The sequence below is a fragment of the Pristis pectinata genome, chromosome 7, assembly GCF_009764475.1.
Source record: "Pristis pectinata isolate sPriPec2 chromosome 7, sPriPec2.1.pri, whole genome shotgun sequence".
NCBI lineage: Eukaryota > Metazoa > Chordata > Chondrichthyes > Rhinopristiformes > Pristidae > Pristis > Pristis pectinata.
In genome coordinates, this window is record NC_067411.1 from 31,127,340 (window position 1) to 31,141,560 (window position 14,221).

Below are 14,221 nucleotides of genomic sequence, written 5' to 3' on the forward strand. Positions count from 1 at the left end.
ATGCCACAGCCAAGAAAGCTCACCAGTGCCTCTACTTCCTCAGGAGGCTAAAGAAATTTGGTCTGTCCCCTTTGACTCTCACCAGCTTTTACCGATGCACCATAGAAAGCATCCTATCTGGATGTATCACGGCTTGGTATGGCAACTGCTCTGCCCAGGACTGCAAGAAGCTGCAGAGAGTTGTGGACACAGCCCAGCGCATCACGGACACCAGCCTCTCCTCCTTGGACTCTGTCTTTACCTCTCATTGTCTTGGTGTAGCAGCCAGCACAATCAAAGACCCCACCCACCCGGGACATTCTCTCTTCTCTCCTCTTCCATCAGGTAGAAGATACAGGAGCCTGAGGGCACGTACCAACAGACTTAAGGACAGCTTCTACCCCACTGTGATAAGACTATTGAATGGTTCCCTTATACAATGAGATGGACTATGACCTCACGATCTATCTTGTTGTGACCTTGCACCTTATTGCACTGCACTTTCTCTGTAGCTGTGACACTTTACTCTGTACTGTTATTGTTTTTACCTGTACTACTTCAATGCATTCTGTACTAACTCAATGTAACTGCACTGTGTAATGAATTGACCTGTACAATCGGTTTGTAAGACAAGCTTTTCACTGTACCTCGGTACAAGTGACAATAATCAACCAATACCAATACCAAACATAAATTATCTGTGGGTTTGATAGCAAGGAAGTAAGTGCATGAAGATATCAATGGCAAATCTGGAGCAATAACAAACTGCTGGAGGAACTCAACGAGTCGAACAGCATCTGTTTAGGTAATTGCTGAAGAATTCTGTACAATCTTGGGAGAGATTTATGTGAGGTATATTAGTATCAAGGTCAGGAATCACCTATTTTCCTCAGCAGAATGATCAATAATTAGGGAGCATAGATTTAAAATAATATCTAGGACAAATGGAGAGTAAATGAGGATTTTTTTTACCATGAGACTTACGGAATGGAACTCACTGCCTGAAAGAGGCTGAGGTAGAAATACTATTTGCATTTAAAAAGTATTTGTAATGTACCTAAAGTGTGGTATTGTACAGGCACTAGCAAGTGGTATTCCTCTAGGGATCAATCTCTTTCAAGCTTTGTGACCATGATGGGGCAAATAGTTTCCCTCTATAATGTAAATTTTGATGATTCTATGGGGGGGGGGGAGTGCGCTGTGGAGCAAAGTGCCTTATTATGACTGCAAATTCTGACACAAAGTGTCGGATAATTATTCCTACAATATTGTAAGGCTTCCACTGTGTAAAAGGTAATTACTGAATTATGTAATAACACATCTTTTAAACGATAGAATCCAATGCCAGCTGTCTGCTTGCACTTCACAAGTTACATCTTCTCTTTAAATATAGGCATTAGAACAATTCTTATTTCTTAAGACCTGTCACCTGGGCTGACTTTAATACTTTAATATATGCATCAAATAGACAAGGCTTGATGGTATTGATAGTGTCAGTATTTTACTCGTTAGAAGCTTGGCTGTCACACACCCACCCCTCCACAACATAAAACTAGGCAAAGTGAAATCTACAAATTCACATAATTAATCTCCTTAGTGTGAACTTCCCTTGTATTTATGCACATTATTGTTTAATGGTGATTTTCAAGGATTATGTTTATATCAAGATACAAAGTTTCCACTTTATTATGGTTATCTTCAATATAAAGTGTGGGTGGGTAGTTATTCGCATGCTGTAAATTGCCTCTACTGTGTAGGTGAGGGGTAGAATCTGGGGGAATTGATGGAAACATGGGGAGAATAATATGGGATTAGTATAGAACTAGCATAAATGAGTAGTCAATGGTCAGCACAGACTCAATGGGCTGAAGGGCCTGTTTCGGTGCTAGATCTCTCTATGGCTCGATAAGTGAATTAATTTTACCACTGACTACATGCTACAATCACTACATTTAAGAGGCATTTAGACAGATGCTTAAATAGGCAAAGTAAATGGGATTTGTGAGGGTAGATGGGCAAAAAGGTCAGCATGGACGTAGTGAGCCGAAGGGCCTATTTCTACACAAAGAACTCCATGACTCAATGACCCTTTGCTAATTCTATTCAGTTTTAATTTCTGCTGGTAAAATATTCTGACTGGAACTCACTAAGGCCACTTTGTACTATAATGGACATTTTTTATTCTAATTGTGTTCTTACTTGTATAATTTTGTATAATTCATGTTTATTTTATGAGTTTCTTGTGAATGTTGTGTCTCTACTGCTCTGTGCCTGTGATGTTGCTGCAAGTATGTTTTACATTGCACCTGTGCATATACGTACTTGTGCATATGACAATAAATTCAACTTGACTATTATTTTCTTCCAAGATGTTGCAAGAATTGTACAAGCACATTTTCAACATGACTCATATTATTCAGCTGATTGTTGGTGTGAATATCATGAAAGAGGTTTGCAGAAGAAGCATCTGATGGCATTAACCCAACAGCAGTGCTGGTTTGATGCCACTTCTGCCAACATGGGCCACTGCAAGGAGTACCAAAGAACAGGTCAGGGGCACCACCAACTTCATCTAAGTCTAAGGTGCCAACTTGGTGAAGCTGTAATAGAAGTGTCAACAACAGAAAGAGCTAGGTGATCTTCTACTTTATGACAGTGATTGTGCCATATCCATTCAGGAACAGCGAGTAACAAGCAATCTGCTGGAGGAACTCAGCAGGTCAAACAGCATCGGTGCGAAGAAAGGAATAGGTGATGTTTCAGGTCAAAACCCTGCATCAGGATCTAAGTGTCTCCACTCAGGAATAGTGTTGGACAATTCAACAACTATGAAGAGAAGGAGGTTCCATTACCATTCCCATCCTTGATCCTGAGCATGTAAACACACACGTAAAAATGTTTAAAGTGTATTCACGTCTCTTCAGACTGAAATTCTCAGTAGATCCACTTTAGCCTCTCCTTGTGGTCCCTACACCCACAGAAATCAGCCTTCACCCAATTCTATTCAACCAATCAATAGCTCTGATGAAATATCATTGACCTGAAACTTTAATCTCTCTTTTTCCACAGATGTTGCTGATCTGCAGATTATTTCCATCATGTTCTGCTTTTATTTCAGATTTCAAGCATCGACAGTATGTTGCTTTTGGACCTACTTATTGTTGTTTCCTCCAGAACAACTCAACTTCAGACCTCAATACAGTCTTCACCCAAATATCCAAAGGAACTGAATTCCAGAGGTGAGGTGGAAGTGATTGCCTTGACATTAAAGCAGCACTGAGTGTGAAATCAATAGGAAACCACTTTACAAGCTGGAATCAAATCTGGTGTAGCAGGAGGAAGTGGTACTTGTCAAAGACCAGTAATCTCAGCCTTTGGAATTTGCAGCAAGAATATCCCAGAACCAACCATCTTCAGCTGTTTCATCAAGGTCCTTTCCTCCATCATAAGAGAGTTGAGGACGTTAGCTGATGATTGCATGATGTTCAATTCCATTTGCATTTCAAATAATGAAACCCACAGCAATATGTAACGTGATATGGACAACATTCATGCATGAGACTAACCATGTCCCCTTGATAATCAACTGAATACAACTGCCAAATCCCTCATTAGCAATACCTTGGGGCTCATCACTGAATAGCAAATTAACTGCACCAACCATATAAATACCAAGGCTACAAGAGCAGATCAAAGATTGTCCTGCATCAATTGACCTCCCCAAATACCTTTTACAACATTCAAGGCACATCATGAATGAGCTGGAATATCTCCACTGGTCTTGGTGAGTGCAGATTCAACAACTCTAAAGGCATATAGCACTATGCAACCTATTTGATAGACATCCTATCCACTGTCCTAAATATTCACTCCTATTAGCAAACTGCCCACCCATTGCAAGCTTGTCATCACCTACTTCAACCTCTCCACTGCCAATAAAATATCATGAGATCTGTCTAACATCCATCAATGGATGCACAAAAATTTCCCCAACTATATAGAGGTAACACTGAAGCCCTCACGACAAATTTCATTCCCCAGCAATGGGTCCCATGATCTAAGAGTCTGAAATGGTTTGTCTGCAACCTCAGTGTTCGATTTCTCAATTACCAAGACTGTTCTACCTCTGTGTCCACAACATTGCCTATCCTTACCCCCTTCCAATACTATCCACTGCTGAAACCCCTATTCACGCTACCCTCTGTTCACCCATTGCCCCGGTGCATGACTTTACACTGAGCAATTCAATTTTAAAATTCTCACCCTAGTGTTCAAGTCCTGTCATAATCTTACCCATTCCCTATTGTCTGCTCCCACAGTTTGGACCAGGTTTCAGAGCAGCTGATAAATAATAAAGGTCCCCGACAAGACCTGGAAAACATGGACCACTTCCCACATATCGGAAGGCGGGTTCTATGATGAAATTCCCCGTCATCTTCAGTGCACAAGCACAGTCTTTGGACATCTGAGGAAGAGTGTTTAAAGAATAAGCGCTCAATCTAGCACACAGGTCATGGTGCACCATATTTCATAGTTCATCTCACAGAAGGAAGCCATTCAACCCATTGAGCTATGCCAGCTCACAAAGCAATCTCATTACCTTACTAATTGTTCTTGCAACCCACATTCCCATCATCTCCTCCCAGATTTCAGCACTCACCTACAATCTAGGGGCAATTTACGGTGGTCAATTAACCTACTGACTTGTATCTTTGGGATATGGGAGGTAACCAGGGCATCTGAAGGAAACCCACATGGTCACAGGGAGAACATGCAAACTCCACTGCACCTAAAGTCAGGATTGAACCCAGACCTCTGGTTCAACAGATGGTGGCTCTGGATGAACTTAACGCATTCTATGTGGGTTTTGAACAGAAGGGAAGTGGATTGTCACCATCCACCCTGACAGCCACCAATGAAGCTGAACCTGTGATCACAGTGGAGGACGTAAGATCAGTCTTCTGGAGAGTGAACACGAGGAAAGCACCTGGCCCAGATGGTGTCCCTAGCCGTGTGCTCAGATCTTGCGCTGATCAACTGGCAGAAGTATTTGCAGACATATTTAACCTCTCCCTGCTTCAATCTTAGGTTCCCACCTATTTTAAGAAGACCACCATCATCCTGGTACCAAAGAAAAGGAAGGTAACATGCCTTAATGACTACCGCCCAGTGACTCTTACTTCCACCACCATGAAGTGCTTTGAGAGGTTGGTCATGGCACGCATCAACTCCAGCCTACCAGACAACCTGGACCCATTGCAATTTGCTTATCGCCGAAACAGGTCTACACCAGATGCCATCTCCCTGGCCCTATACTCAGCTCTGGAGCATCTGGACAGTAAAGACACATACGTTAGACTATTGTTTATTGACTACAGCTCTGCCTTCAATACGATAATCCCAAGTAAGCTTGTCACCAAACTCCAAGACCTAGGACTCAACACCTCCCTCTGTAACTATATCCTTGACTTTCTAACAAACAGACCACAATCAGTGAGGATAGTCTGCAATACCTCCAACACCATTATTCTCAACACTGGTGCCCCACAAGGCTGTGTCCTCAGCCCTCTACTCTACTCCCTATACACTCATGACTGTGTGGCCAGATTCTGCTCTAACTCCATCTACAAGTTTGCAGATGATACCACCGTTGTAGGCCGTATCTCAAACAGCAATGAGTCGGAGTACAGGAAGAAGATAGCGAGCTTAGTGGAATGGTGTCATGACAACAACCTTTCCCTCAATGTCAACAAAACTAAAGAGCTGGTCATTGACTTCAGGAAAGGGGGCGGTGTACATGCACCTGTCTACATCAATGGTGCTGAGGTCAAGAGGGTTGAGAGCTTCAAGTTCCTGGGAGTGAACATCACCAACAGCCTGTCCTGGTCAAATCATGTAGAAGCCACAGCCAAGAAAGCTCACCAGTGCCTCTACTTCCTCAGGAGGCTAAAGAAATTTGGTTTGTCCCCTTTGCCTCTCACCAACTTTTAAAGATGCACCATAGAAAGCATCCTATCTGGATGTATCATGGATTGGTAGGGCAACTGCTCCTCCCAGGACCGCAAGAAGCTGCAGAGAGTTGTGGACACAGCCCAGCGCATTACGGACACTAGTCTCCCCTCCTTGAACTCTGTCTTTACCTCTCGTTGTCTTGGTGTAGCAGCCAGGATAATCAAAGACCCCACCCACCTGAGACATTCTCTCTTCTCTCCTCTTCCATCAGGTAGAAGATACGGGAGCCCGAGGGCACGTACCACCAGACTTAAGGACAGCTTCTACCCCACTGTGATAAGACTATTGAACAGTTCCCTTATACAATGAGATGGACTATGACCTCACGATCTATCTTGTTGTGACCTCGCACCTTATTGCACTGCACTTTCTCTGTAGCTGTGACACTTTACTCTGTACTGTTATTGTTTTTACCTGTACTACATCAATGCACTCTGTACTACCTCAATGTAACTGCACTGTGTAATGAATTGACCTGTATGTTTGGTTTGTAAGACTAGCGTTTCACTGTACCTCAGTACAAGTGACAATAATAAATCAATACCAATACCAGCTGTGCCACCATGTCACCCTGTGTCCTCCTGTGAGATACCATTAGAACATAGAACATGCCCTTCAGCCTACGATGTTGTGCTGAGCTAATTAATCTAGTAATTAAAAGCCTAACTAAACTAATCCCTTCTGCCTACACAAGGTCCATGTGCCTCTATTCTCTGCACATTCACATGCCTATCTAAGAGCCTCTTAAATGCCTCTACTACCACCCTGGTAGTGCATTCCAGGCACCTACCACTCTCTGTATATAAAACGTGCCCCAGTGATACCATTAATGATATTTCTGTAAAATATTCCAGATCCCAAAGACATACAAATCAGTAGGTTAAGTCTTCCACAGAAAAATAAGCGAATCAACATCAGTATCGCACCTCAGTCCAAAGTCCCAGCAGTGAGGATCTAATCACACACAGTCACCTCTGGTGAGCCACATTGTTTGCATGTCAAATACTATGCTACTGAACCACATTATTTTGAGCTTCATTGTACAAAAGATTATAAGGTGGAGGGAGGAAATGACTCAAGGGTGTTCTCACTGTCTCCTCGAAGTGATGTAACATCACCACTAATTCATGTGAATCTCTGGCCCATGACTGCTCAGATTGGAGAAGGAGTATTTGGGATGGCATCAAGAAACTCAAGTCCATTTATCACAGCAAATGGCATAAGGAGCTTTTCACCTCCCAAACTTCCCTCCTACCCATCCTGTCAATTGCTTTCAACCCCACTTGCAAATCCCACATCAACCACCTTAGAACCCACAGGAAGGGAAGCAAATGCTCAAGAAAAAAAACCTTTTCCAGTCCTACAACCCTTCGGGAATTGTGTTTCTCTTATTTTGATCTAATTTCACCTGATGACTTGCATATCTTTGGGATGTATAATTTTTTTTAATTAAATTTTTTTTTAATTTTATTTACAGCGTGGTAACAGGCCCTTCTGGCCCAACGAATCCATGCCGCCCATTTTAAACCCATATTAACCTACCCATACATATTTTGGAATGTGGGAGGAAACCGGAGCACCCGGAGGAAACCCACACAGACACGGGAGAATGTACAAACTCCTTACAGACAGCGATGAGAATCGAAACCCGATCGCTGGCGCTGTAATAGCGTCACGCTGACTGCTAAGCTATGATCGATGGTATCTTACAGGAAGGCGCAAGGTGGCACAATGGTGCAGCTAGTAGAGCCGCTGCCTCACAGAACCAGCAATCTGGGTTCAATCCCAACCTCCACTGCTGCTGTGTGAAGATTGCACGTTCTCGCTGTGACCACGTGGATTTTCTTCCGGTGCTCCTGTTTCCTCCCACATCCCAAAGATGAGAGGCAATAGGTTAATTGACCACTATAAATTGCTCCTAATTTATAGAAGAGTAGTAGAATGTCTTTCATCTGCCATTGGCTGTCATGCCTTTAGCCAAGGCTCCAAGTGATGGAATTCTTTCCTTTATCTCCCTGCCTCTCCTCCAGCAGTTTGATAAAAAAAACCTTTGGCAGCCTTCCCTATTCTTTTCACATTTGATTTTGCATAAAATTTAATCTATGAGGTTCCTGTCAAATATTGTATAATGTTTTACTTGATTAAAGATACTAAAGCAAGTTATTTTTCATCCAAAGATATTTCCAGCAACTTGGGAGTTTTCAGTACATTGTCAATAGCCATCTGGAAATAAGTGAACATTGACTTATGGGGGTGGAATTTTTAAAGTGCATCCAAGGGAGTTCTTTGAGCCAGGGGGTAGAACATCCTTCTGGAGAAGGGGCAGTGTCAGACTTAATATTTGGGAAAATAACCAGACAAGTAGGAGGAACATCAGTGGGGGAACAATTTAGAGGCAGAGACCATAATTATTTGAGTTTCAACATAGTTATGGACCAGAAATTAAGATCCTGAACTGGGAGAAAGCTGACTGTCTTATGGTAACACAGGACCTGAAAAGAGTGCATTTGGAGCAGCTAACTACACACAAAACATGTGATCAGTGGGAGTCATATGTCATGAACCAGCAACAAAAGAAACACACTGTGCATGATTCAGTGTTAAAAACTATTTTATTAATCACTACTTATGATAATACGTAAAATAAAAGTAAAAATGTTAGTATGTTAGAATTCAAGAATGTTAAACCTCGAACGTTAACCCCAAAACTAAACTCTTCGTGTGTGTGTGTGTGACAAAGTCCAAAACTCCCAGTTCCTGAATGGTTCTTAAAGTTCAGTTCCGCAAGCCATAAGGTGAAACATGGGCAAGGGCTTCTTCAACAACCACCGTTGTCTGAAGATAAGATGTAGATGTAGAAAAACATAGAGAGAGTACATACGAAATCCAAATGTTCCACGATGGAACCCAAACGACACTTCAGTGTTTACTCGGTAGTGACTTCCTCACCCTGAAAAGCATCCGAACCGTGGTCGTCCACACACAAATACCTGTTTCCTTCTACAGGTCAGCAACAAAGTGAACTCCACCGGATTACTTCCAACTTCCATACATGGATTTCAGTGGCAAACACAGTTATTGTTTCTCATCCATCGATAGAGAAAACAAGCAGGCTGGTGTCTCTCTCCCTTCTCTCTCTCTCTTTCTTCTTCTTCTAACAACGTCATTACGTCCTTTATCTTCTATTGACGTAAGCACGCCCCACACACACATACACACACACTCTCTATCTTAAAGGGACTTTCACTGAGTCCGTAACACATACAAAAAATTAAGTGGTAAGAGTTCATGCCAATGTGTTCCCAAAAGGCAACATGTGACCATTAGTAAGGTTGAACAGCTATACAACTATAATAATTAGAATTTTGGTTTCAAGTACAGAAAGCCAAATTCAAAAGTAATATTCCATCCCCTCCTTCAAAAAGCATGAATGTCCAGTGCATCATCTAGACAAAAACAAACATTGCTTTTCCTCTTGAAATTCAACCCAATTGAAAACATTTATCCTACTTAATACTTCTGGGTATGTTTAATTTAGCTAAAAAGGGGCCCAGTAATCTCATTTACACAAACCTAAAATGGTTAAGAGAAGAGAGTAAGCTCATTATCCCACATTCCCAAAGGTGCCTCCTTTGAAAGGATTGTTTTTCTAACTCTGGTCCATGTTTCTCCCATGTGTAATCCCCAAATTAGGTTAGAAGCCCAGCAGATCTTTGTTAGTGATCTGAAACCTTAACCGTCCAGGTTAGGAAAAGCCCATTGTTACAGCCCTAGAAATGTATGAAGGAAGAGCTGGCTAGAAATACAAGTATTTAGAAAATGAGAAGAGGATAACTTTTCTTAAAAACAATTAAAGGTGCCATGCACATTCAATTGGAATTAGACAGAGGAGATTGTTCTCTTTACCCTAATATCAGGCAGGTTTTATCTCTAGATATATGCTATTTGTTTAGCTTCAATGTACTCAGAAGCCTGATTCAACAAAGATCAAGTACGGTTCACTTTTACCGACACATTCAATCTCCTGACGAATTTCATCCCAGTGTTTCTTTTGGGTTTTAAGTGAAACTGCAGAATATTAAGTTTATTTTCCATACAGTATCATGCAATATAAATCTGGAGTTTCTGTGACATTTCAGTTCTTTGGCTCAGTAGTTCAAGGCTCACAATGTCCCACGATATTTCATCATTTCAACTGGCCTTCATCCTTTTGCAAAAGAGGTGAAGCAAATGACATTCAATCCAAAGTGACTGCTCATGAAGAAAAACCTTTTCCAGTCCTAGAACCCTTCGAGAACTGTGTTTCACTAATTGCAATTTCAATCCACTTCAACTCCAATTGCAATCTCTGCATGCAATTTAGCTAGTCGTCTAAAAATAAACACCAAACTCCATATGAATGTAGGTGAATAGAAGATTAAAGTTTTCATTTTTCTTCTCTCTTATCTCCTTGCCATGAATTTTTTAAAAAGTACAAATCATCTTTTTGGATTCTTGGATGACAACCTATCATCCTAAACCATTCCAAACCACCACCACCTTCGTACAATTCATCCAACCTTATACAATGCCTTTGAAGATCATCCATAGTCTCATGTTAAAAGGAATATTAAAGCCTTTATTTTGACCTAAATTTAATTTCTCAGCAGGTTAGTGACACTCCCAAAAGCAAGGAAAAGAGAATACACTTAATTGAAGTAGTTGCAAAAGCAAAATAAAAGCCATAGGATAAATGACTAAGCCAGAATTAATCACAGACATGGTTGATTATTTAATAATAATTAGATCAGCATTTGAATTTCTATTGATCACTTAGTTTAGTAAATGGATATATATGAAATGTAAGAAAGTCATTGTAGTGTCACGAAATATCTATTTAAATAGCCTCCAGAAGAGTATCAACCAAACTGAAGCATTAGTTAATGAAAACTGCCCAAATGCTCACATCAAGGGGTTTTTCATTTACTAAGTGTTTTGGGGGGCATACAGGCAGGAGAACAAATATATTGTCACAGAAGATTTCAAATTGCTGTTTTTTTATCTTATAGTACAGGCTTATATGTCATTTGAATTTGTCTCAGAGGAAAATGCCTAAACACCATGAAGTTTAAAGTTTCATGCATATTTATTCGAGAGTGACACCTTTAGTAAATCTTTAAAAATTGTGCAAATAATGAGGTGTGAGGATTTTGGAATGTGAGACTGAGAAAAGAACTGTTTTTTTTACAAAAGCTTGTGAAAAGAAGTGTGTATAATTGCAATTCCAACAGATCTGCAAGATGTTCAAATTTCATTACTAGTTGGAAAGCCTGCAACTACTTTCCATTTTTATTCCTTCCTCTAAAATAAAATCTTATTGCAGAGTGGTTTACATTAGTCAATGTTTTAGTTTTCTCCAAACTGACCCCTGACAGCTATTCATCTCCACTGTCTGGAGGAGCCTGTTGCTACAAGATACAATTTAATAATTGAAATGCATTGACTCTTGTTTTAAAAAAGGTGCTGAAAGCAGGATTAGTTAGAATTCATTGACAATGAGCATTCTGTAATATTAATCAGCCTGGTTCCTATAATTAGTATGAATATATTTAAGAATAGACAATAAATTCTGGGCAAAAATGGATAAAAAAAAGAAAAAGAAGAAAAAGAACTTTAAACTACAAGCAGTTTATTATGCTATTTATTCATTTACTACTGTGCACAAATTCTGTGCACAAATTGACTTCTATATTTACTTACATAACTGTGACTGTACTTCTTAAGTGTTTTAGAAGATGGCAATGTAGTTTGGGATCTCCCCAGGAAGCAGTGAGGTGCAATTAAATCAACTTTGTTTATTCTTTCTTATCATTTTAAATCTTTATTACCCAAACACAATATTAAGAGTTTTAAATGATTCCTTCAATTTTGATGGTAAAACAAATAAAAACAGACTGAAAATCTATTAAAAAGAATAAATGTTTTGGCTTCATTGTTGAGACGTGATATTGTCTCAGATTTTGCTGGGGTTCCACATGTAACTTAAGGCATTTCCCCACATATGAGCCAGCACATCCGGGATTTTCACATAAGCATGCACAAACATGGAAGAAACAGATTTTATGATAGCTGTTCACCAGCTCATTCCAATTACTCTCTAATGCCGGATACTTCTTGTAGCTTAGCATGGGGAGCAAGGTTGTAGAGATTTTCCAGCACTTAGAAGGTTTCGCTCAAACTATGTGCGCCAATTTAGGCTTTGTGTAGTGAGTTTTCTTCCATTGATTTCAATGAAGGAGAGTGACTAGGAGGGGAGAAAGGAAAGTAATAGTGCATACAACTTTAGATAACTTGCTCTTTCTTTCTGCTTGTATCAGGACAGGATGTTATTGCCTGCCATTCCTCTTTTCCTGTTTTCTTTCATTTGCCTATTCTGGTCTGCTGGGCATGTCCCGCTGGGTCAGACTATACATTACAACACATTACAGAGACAAAGGAGCTTAACTGTCCTTTAATGGCCACATTAGTTCATCCTATCAGAGAAATTCCCAATGCCCTCCTCAGCTTTATCTGATCCTAGACTAATTTGCTCTCCTTCTCATACCTGATGGTCTCAGACTTGAAACATTAACTGTTTCTTTCTCTGCAGATGTTGCCTGACTTGATGAGTTTTTCCAGCACTTCCTGTTTCTGTATATGATAGTGCTTCTAGATTGTTTTTAATTATTTGAGTTTAACTAAATGTTTTTGTGCTTAAATGCAGTTTTCATTGCAACATTTTACAATTTTTCAGTGCTTTAAAATTAATAGTTTTGAATGTTTCTGAATACTTTGTGGGGAGAGTGTGTTCCTCCATCATCGTCACCCCATCCTGCCCTGCAACCCCATTCACCCGAACACCCACCTCCCCAAATGAGGTGGCAGAAAGCCCTATTGTTCTGCACAGCCCCATCACCAAGGATCAGGCTGGCTTCTCTCAGCAAATTGCTACAAGTGGAATGATATAAGTTCGACTTTCTTTGGCCTGAAACAAGTAGGCACTCCTCTGTGCTCACTGCAAGTTTTGGGTTGATGAATCCTTGTCATTCACAGTTTATTTCACAATTAGTCCAAAGGTTTAATTAAATCAAATCAAACACAAATATCAACCCCAGTCTTCCTGTTCATTTTCACCTTGGATTATGGAATTAGGTTTCAGTCATGAAATGAATAGCAAGCAATTACAGCACATCGGCATGAGGTTCACAGTTTGCACAAGACACTCTTGTCTCTGACCTACTGGTTAAATCTGAAAAAAAGACTACTGGAGAAACTCAACAGGTCAGGCAGCATCTGTGGAGGGAAATGGACAGTCGACATTTCGGGTTGAGACCCTTCATCTGAACTGAAAGATAAAGAGGAGGTAGACAGTATAAAGAGGTGAGGGGAAAGGGGGGGGCAAAAGCTGGCAAGTGATAGGTGGGTCCAGGTGAGGAGGGTTGATGTGCAGATGGAGGAGGGAAGAATGGAAATGGCGACGGAGGTTGGGAGGTGATAGGTGAAGGCAGCAAAAGGCTATAGGTAATAGAATCTGATAGGACAGGAAGGTGGATCATGGAACCAAATAAGGGAGGTAGGGTGGGTAGATGGGAGCAGTCAGGGAAAGGGACCCAGTGGGAGGAGTGTGTGGGTGATGGACAGGCGGTGGAAGAGGGTAAGAAACAGGATGAAAAGGGGCTGGGGGCATGGGGTAAGTGTAAGTGGAACTGGGTAGATCGGGGGAGAGAGAAAAGGGACAGAGGGGAAGCAGGTATCTAATTTCAGATTCCAGCATCTGCATCTTTTGTGTCTCCTGGACCTACCTAATACAGATTTTCCCACCGGAAAGCCATGCTGATCCTTGTTGATGAGGACATGGGCCATGGTGGCATCTTCCCTGATCTAATTCCATGAAGTGGAGGGAGGAGGGGTGATGAGAGCAATGAGGGAGTTGGGCAAGGTGATGCGGGGAAAGATAATATAAACTCCAACAAAACAAAATCGGCTCAAAAACCTTCACCTAAAACAAGCTGCATCACACAGCCTGCTGTTAAAACTATTGACTGCTTCCAACATTCATAATCCTTCAAAAATATTCAAAAATTTAGTCATACAAATTTAATGACAAATAATTTTTTAAAAATCTGAACTAAAATAAAAATAAGATTAAACAATTCAAACGTTGTAAATTAACTGAAGTTTACCTTTGTCCCTCACAGATCAGTCATTTGCC